We start from the raw sequence: 8,548 nt of genomic DNA on the forward strand, positions 1-8,548 counted from the left end.
GTGAGCTTCTAACCTAAACTCTAATCCTTTATAACAAGTTTTAGAGTGCTTTCTACACTCTAATTTCCCAAAAAAGAGAAGAAAAGAAGTGCAACTATGACACTTTATAAATCTGGACATATTACTATCAAGCACAAACACTTTTTCTAGATTTAAAATGAAGGACATGTATTTTTTGTGAAGGATATTGTAGACACCTCTAAAACAAAAAATGATAATAAAATATAAAATATAAAATAAAATAAAATATAAAAAAAAAGAGAGAGGGATGGCTGGGCGTATGCCCAGCCATCCCTTCCCCCAACCACCATGAGTGATGGGGGGCTCTGGCTACCGACTCCTTGGTGCTAGAACCCCATTGCTGGGTTGTCCAAATTTTTGGACAACCCAGCTTTTAAAGATTTACCTACAAAAAAAGAGATCTGGGGCAACCTACAAAATCAAAAAATCCCTTGATGGTATAAAAACAACAAAAACTGGCAACATCAGAAAAGAGGGAACAAAAAAAAAAAACAATCGAAAAACAAAGAAAAACCAAGTTCAAACAACCAAAAAAATCACAAATCAGCCATCAAAAATCTTAAACTACCAGTAGACTACCTTAGCCACAAGAACAAAAGATCAAAAATCAAAACAAACACGAGACAAAAACAAAAAAAGAGAAAATTAGTCAGATTTGGTGAAAAGGAGATTTGGGTGTGAAAGACAGAGTTGATTTTGGAAAGAGAGAGAGAGAGCTGCAGATCTGGGTTCATCGATCTTCGACGGTGGAAGTGACAGCGCCGGTAGAGAGGGGAGGAACACTTGGGCTACCGGTTAAAGGCAAGCCGCCGGCGTAAGGGAGAGGAGAAGGAGAAAGAGAGGGACGGTTTTAGAGAGAAGTTAGAGAGGGTGCGCCTAGAAAGAGAAAAAGAAGGCAAAAAATGAGAAGAGAAGGGAAAATGAAGGTTTAAATACTTAGGTTTAGGACCAAAACGACGTCGTTTTGGTGGATTAAAAGCTGCCAAGCAAAGACCCAAAATAGTTGCGTTTTGGGCTTAGCCTTGTGGACCTCAAGAAGCAGGCTGGGTGTAGCAGATTTGGGCTTCTGCGGGTCATTAAACTGGTCTAATCTGAGCCCAGAAAGGTATAACCCTTCTTTTTGGATTGGGCTTATTTCAATTGATTTTGGGTAAGCTCATTTTGTTAAATAAATTACATTTTTTATTGTTATGATTTAAACCATATTAGGAAAAGTTATTTATATATACGTATATATATTATGAATGCTTCTTTTAATGCTAGAAAAATAAAAAAAATAATGATAATAGTAATAAAAAATAATAGTAAAAATGTATAGTTTAGAAGAATATATATATATATAATAAGTAAATAAATAGCAAGAAAATTCATAATAGATTTAGTTTTTTTTTTAAATATAGTAATAATAATAAGTAAATGAGAAGAATAAAAAAGAAAAATGAAATGATTATTTGAGAAACTCCACCTAAGAAAGGTAAAGAGTTGCCTCTTTTAAGTGGGATCTTTTAGTGCGAAGTCCGAGACGAATTTTCATCGTAGCGTCGGGATAAATCTGGACTCTAAACTCCAATACCCATTAAGTCAAATAGTCGTTGTTTATAAAAAAAATTATATAATGTTGCATCCAAACTTAAATTAGTTAATTAGCTTAAAGAAATATTACTAAATAAAACTAATTTAATCGTAAAAAAAATTATTAATTAATTGTTTATTTGATAAGTTATATAATCAAGTAAAATATTAATCAACAACATTAATTAAAGGATATGGATTTAAATAAAAAACTGAAAAATATAAAAAAAATAATGATAATAATAGTAAAAATAAATAAATAATCCAAAAAAATGATGACAAAATAAATATGCAAATAAGGTGATAAAACACATAATTGGATGAATCATGAACCATCTAAGTCAATAAACGTCTACATGTAGACATCATTATTTTATCCTGTCATAGCATGCCACATTTATCTTGCAAATGGTGCGGGAGTTCCGATGATGGGATTTCCCAGAAGAGCTTGTAGAGACAAGTTCTTCTAGGAATATCTCTAGGTGAGAAAAATTTCGAGACTTCACCAAAGCGTTGGGATGGTCTTCGAATAATTTTCCAATAAAAGATTACTGACCCTATTATTTAAAATAAACAAGTCATGACATCATTTTACGTTTGCGTCATGCGCATACGTAAAACCAAATAAAAGACTCAGGTAGTCAGTTTAATAGAAAATTAGTTAATAAGCGGGGACTAAATCAAAAGTAGGCTATAATAAGATAACTTAAGATTAAATGGTACCATTCGCAGAACTGGCGTCACGGAGGTGCTAACCCTTCTCCGTGCGTAACCGCACTCCCGAACTTATCTGTGAAAAACGTGGATCAGCTCTCGTTCTGTAGACGAACCTAAAATTAATTTAGAACTTCGTCGATTAGAATCGGATTAATAAGTGACCAATCACACCTAGATAAAGAAAGATTGGTGGCGACTCCTAAACAATTTAATTTTCACTCGCGTCTAGCGGTCGGGTTTTCGGACCCACACGTTACGACAAATGGCGACTCCACTGGGGACATCGAGAGTCAAGCCATTAATTTATCATAAGTTATCTTAAGCCTTAAATAATTTGTTGTTTTCCCTAGAATCAATTTTGCATATTTTTGTTTAATGCATTCATTTATTTTGCTATCATGCATAAGCCTTACGGGAAATTTAGGATAAGGGGAATGTGAAATTATTGGTCCAAGGTCAGTATATTCCTTCTCACACACCACACATCTTGCATCATGCATAAGCCTTCCACCTGGGCTTTATCCTTAATTGGGAGGGAGTTAAGTGGCTACGCTTTCATGAGGTGATAACCTCCGCATGGGCTAGTGAAGACTCCCACTCAGATCGAACCTAGTCCATTTGAAGCCTGTAATGGATGAGGACTGGGGTGCCTTACTAGTCCGTGTGGACGACAGTGAGGAGCGATTTGGGAACTTTTAGCTTCATTTTCAACCCAAACTCAGCATGTAAAATACCGAGAGTCGCCTTTGCTTAGGTAAAGCTTCACCCGTGAGAATATACCTTTTGACTAGGTACACATGAAAGAGTTTTCATAAACCCCTTGTTCTAAATTCTTCTCCGCGAAGTAATAAAGGTATCATGTTATTAATTATTCATCTTTTGGAATTCTTGTTTACGGTACTGACTTAAGCTTTTTGTCATATGCATATTTGCATCATAATTTTGCATATAGGAAAAGTATTTGTCACCTGACAACCGTTGACAGAGTAGATCCAATTTCATACATGGAGTCATCATGGCCATCCTCAAGTTACGATGGAATATACGAAGTGACTCAGCACATGGCGAGTGCCCAACAAAGTAAGGGAGATTGCTTGTCAAAAGATCACTTATCATCACTACCTGATAGGGTCCACATTGATTTTAAACAAAATGACTTCACCGATTTGCTTGACATATGGGATAGATGGAGGGCCACCACTCGAGCAAGTTTCGATAAGAAATATGGCCACATAGCCCGACTCCTTAAGGTCCAGATTGATGAACAGTTGTTGAAGGCCATTGTACGATTTTGGGATCCGTCGTACAGGTGTTTCATGTTTAATAAAGTGGATATGGTCCCCACAATCGAAGAGTACTCGGCTATCCTACAAATCGATCTTGATAATCCGGACAAGATATATTGGAGAGGACAAAAGACTGGATACAGGCGAAAGTTAGCCAAAATGATGGGTATTACCCCGACAGAAGTCGACCAAAACCTAAGGAAAAAGGGGGACAATGAATGTATCCCATGGCGTTTTCTACGTAGTTATATCATGAAGATCAAGACACCGAGCAAGGACAGCTTATGATGGCCTTGGGAATTTATGGGCTAGTGATCTTTCCCAAAGTCTTGGGACATATAGAGGTCGGAATTATAGATTTCTTCGAGCAAGTCATCAACAAGGCCAACCCTTCACTCTCTATTCCAGCAGAAACTCTCAGATCACTGAATTATTATCGAAGAAAGGGGAAGGACGATTTGTGGGATGTGCATAGCTTCTTTCCATCTGGATAGTAAGTCACTTTGAATGCAAGGTCGATAAGTTCAGAAAGCCATTTCATCCATAAACCACCCTTATCAGAGAATTTTGTGAGAGTGAATGGCCAGAAAATAGGACTAAGGAGCAATGGATCTCTAGATTTCAGAAACTCATGAGTGTGGAAGTAACGTGGAGAGCTCCGTGGATGCCGCGTCACCCGATCTTATACAAATGCGAAAATAAACCTTGGGTGCCGTTAATGGGGCCATTGGGAGCAATCAGCTACGCCCCAATCATGGTGAGAAGACAATTTGGGTCAGAGCAGTTTGTGCCGATGACACACCGACTTAATACTTTGGAGTTTGCTTATGGAGAGTCGGGTTTTCTGAAAAGGATTGAAGAGATTGCGCAAGCTTGGAAGAAAACCAGCTGAGTTGACCAAGGGAGGTACACCGATGAAGTAACTACCGAATATCAGATATGGCATGACCAACGAGTTAAAGATGTGGTATATCCGAAGGAAGATGCACTACGTGGCCCAGTTGATCCGGAACCACGAGATGCTTTGCTCGAAAGTGAGTTGGCTCGAAAGAAGTCCGAAGCTGAAAATGCCAATTGAAAGCAACGGTATGAAGACCTCCAAAAAGAGTGTGAGAAGATGAAGAAAGAAGTAATTGAAGAAAGAAAGTAGGTCCGAAAAATAGATAGTAATTAGGAAGGGAATTATGAAAGCCTGAATAATAAGTTTTCTGCCACAACCAATGAACTTCAAAGGGAAATACGAGTGAGAGAAAATCGAGGCAATGAACTTCGAGCGTACAATGATGGACTAAGAAATCAAGTGCGATTCCAACAAGAGTCCATCCAATTACTAAGACAAGAGCATGAAGAGCTCGAAGGGGTCATGACGACTTATCAACAAGAATATGAACGCCTTAAGCAACAGAGCACCAGAATTCAAGAGTGGGGTGAATCCTACAGACAAGCTTACATAGAGAAACATGACCAGATGGATTACTTGGTTTGGGAAATGAGGGATGTGGCTTACAAGGTGAGAAACATGGCTTGGAAGAAGGACATATTAAGGAGCCAGGTCTTTCCAGTTGGAAAACAAGAGCAACAGTTGATTAAGTATTTAGATGAGGTGTATAGCCATTATAATAAAATTGGTGAATATTTTTAGATGACTCCTGAGTTGTAATCAAAGACAATATCTTATGCAATGGATGACTTTGTTGTTGGGTGTCATGTGACGAATACTTTTAGTACATAATCATTCATACATGCATAAATCATCATTTCATGACAATAAGTATTTTCACCTAAAAATAAAGATAATGGGTTCAATTCTTCATTTCATTCATGCATCAAATATGAATCTAATTCATGTTTATGATTACAATAAGGTTCCAAAAATAGCTCAACCACCTAAGCCAAGTGACCAACGTGTCCATAATACGCGTTGGCGAGCAAGGATCATGGAAGAAGAACAAAGAGAGCGAATGGATAGAATGGAAAAAGCTCAAGAAGAAATGAGAGAACAGTTAGCAAAGATGATGGAATTGATGACAAGCTTAAGTAAAGGAAAAAGAGTTGCGGAAGAGTAAGTTCCGTCCGAAAACCCACCAGCTCAAGACATTGGAAACCAAAGGGATGATCCACCTTATCCCCCAAGGTTCACTCCACCACATGCCCAAACCTCTCAAAGGGTCCACCCTCAAGCAATGCCATCCGTTTATTACAATGCACCACCCCTGATGGGCCATCAACCGACTCATGGGCAATTTGGGCCGTATTCTGGGATAAATCCTGCTGAGCCAATACACGTTCCAGATTTAGACGATCCAAAAGAGTAAAAGAAACTAAGAAAGGAGTCATCACAAACAGGAAAAAATGAAAAAGATAAAAAAAAAATACGATTTGTTGGAAGAGCATCTTCGTGCTATCGAAGGAGTTGATAGGTTCGGTACCATGGATGCAACCGAACTATGCTTAGTGCCTGATGTATTGATCCCGGCCAAGTTCAAAGTTCTATAATTTGAAAAATATGACGGAACAAAGTGTCCCATGACACATATTACTATGTATTATCGAAAGATGGCTGCACAATCTCATGATGACAAGCTACTAATCCATTTTTTTTAAGACAGCTTGACTAGGTCAGCTGCTCGGTGGTACATACAGCTAGATTGAAATCGTATTAAGACTTGGAAAGATCTAGCAAGAGCCTTCATAGCCCAATACAAGCATGTGGCTGAATTAGCCCCTGATCGGTTGTCATTGCAGACTATGGAAAAGAAGCAAAGTGAGAGCTTCAAGGAATATGCCCAAAGGTGGAGGGATACAGCAGCACAAGTTCAGCCACCTCTCACTGATAAGGAAATGACTGTGTTATTCATAAACACACTCCGAGCTCTATTTTACGAACGCTTGATCGGTAGCGCCACGAAAAACTTTACGAATTTGGTCTTATATGGAGAAATAATAGAAGGAGCAATCAAAAGTGGAAAAATTGAAAGGCAAGAGGTTGCTAGCTCAAAGAAAGAGAGTATGCCCAAGAGAAAAGAAGGAGATGTACAAGTAGTGGCCCATGATAGACAACAGACCCACAACTTTAACCCATATTACCCGTACCCCCCATACTAACCCTTCTATCCGAAAATAGGCAACATCGCACAAAACCCATATGTATACCAACCTACCCCACAACCAACGTTTCAGACCAATGTTCTCCCACAAGCTCCACCACCAAGACAGGTAACTTCAACCAATAATTCTGGCAATGTTCAAAGAGGATCTAAAACTACCCTAGAAAAACCAAAGTTTGATCATATTCCAGTCCTTTACACTATATTGTTGCCACAACTCATAGAAAATCGACTCCTTACTCGAACCCCTTTAGAACCACTCTGACCACCTTTTCGGAAATGTTATGACTTGAATGCGCATTGTGATTACCATTTTGGAATTTAAGGGCACTACACCGAAAATTATACTACTTTAAAACATAAAGTCCAAGTGCTCATTAAGGCAGGACTTTTAAATTTTGCCAAAAAGGACAGTTCAAGTGTTGATGGGAATCCTTTACCTAACCATGGAAGATCGACAGTGAACGCCATACATGAAGAAATGATTCGAATGGTGAAAAAGAGTATTGATGAGATTCAAACGCCAATAGATAAAGTGTTTGAGGCGTTGTTCAAAATAAATGTCGTAACTCCAGAACCCATAGACACAAAAGAATTGGGGTATGATCTCACTCATTCTTGCAAATTTCATATGGGGGCAGTTAGGCATTCCATTCAAAATTGTGATGGCTTTCTTTGTAAGTTACAAGAATTGATGGATTTGTCGATAATTGAGTTTTATGATAAGCCGAAGAGAATTTGGTCGGAACCATAAATGAAGACACCCCAGCTGAAGTGGCATCAAGTTCATTCGGGGCGAACAAACCTAAACCTCTCACCATCTTCTATGAAGAAAACAGGAGCTCAATGAATGATACATCCCCTACTATGATCAGAAGTGGTATCACCATCGAAGTCCCCAGCCCGTTCCCTTATAAAAGCGATAAGGCTATCCCTTGGAATTATAAGTGTAGTATTTTGGGCATAACTTCATCTGCCCTCCAAGCGTCTTCTGAAGATCTAACTGGTTGCTTCGAATAATGAGGTCAAAAGACCTGTTATTGAGAAAAAAGTAGGTGAATTTCTCAAATTTATCAAACACAGTGAGTACAGTGTGGTAGAATAATTAACTAGAATGCTTGCTCGCATCTCACTTTTGTCCTTGCTTTTGAATTCGGAAGCACACAAGAACGCGCTACTTAAAGTTTGAACCAAGCTTATGTGGCACAAGATATATCAGTGGAAAAATTGGACCACATCGTGGGGAACATTACAGTGGGGAACTTCATTGCCTTTAATGATGAAGAAATTCCATCGGGTGGTCGGGGAAGTAACAAAGCTCTGCACATTACCATCAAATGCAAGGACTATGCCGTACCTAGGGTCTTGGTCGACAATGGTTTAGCTTTAAATGTCATGCCTCGCTCTACCTTAACCAAGTTGCCAGTAGATGTATCATATATGAGAACCAGCCACATGGTTGTAAGGGCCTTCGACGGGACTACAAAGGAGGTGGTAGGAGACATTAAACTACCGATAAAAATTAGCCCTTGCATTTTTTAGGTCCAATTTCAAGTCATGGACATTGTCCCGTCTTACAATTGCTTATTAGGATGTCCATGGATTCATATGGCAGGAGCCATACCATATTCCCTTCATCAAAAAGTTAAATTCATAGCTGAAGGCCAACTGATTAGTGTATCTGCGGAGGAAGACATACTGGTTATTCAACCATCATCCGCTCCCTATGTAGAGGCGGCAGAAGAAGTCCCAGAATGCTCTTTCAAATCTTTTGAATTTGTTAATGCTCTTTATGTGGGGGAAAAAAAAGTGATACCGACTCTTCGTTTGTCAGTAGCAACTAAA

The sequence above is a fragment of the Theobroma cacao genome, chromosome 10, assembly GCF_000208745.1.
Source record: "Theobroma cacao cultivar B97-61/B2 chromosome 10, Criollo_cocoa_genome_V2, whole genome shotgun sequence".
Lineage (NCBI taxonomy): Eukaryota > Viridiplantae > Streptophyta > Magnoliopsida > Malvales > Malvaceae > Theobroma > Theobroma cacao.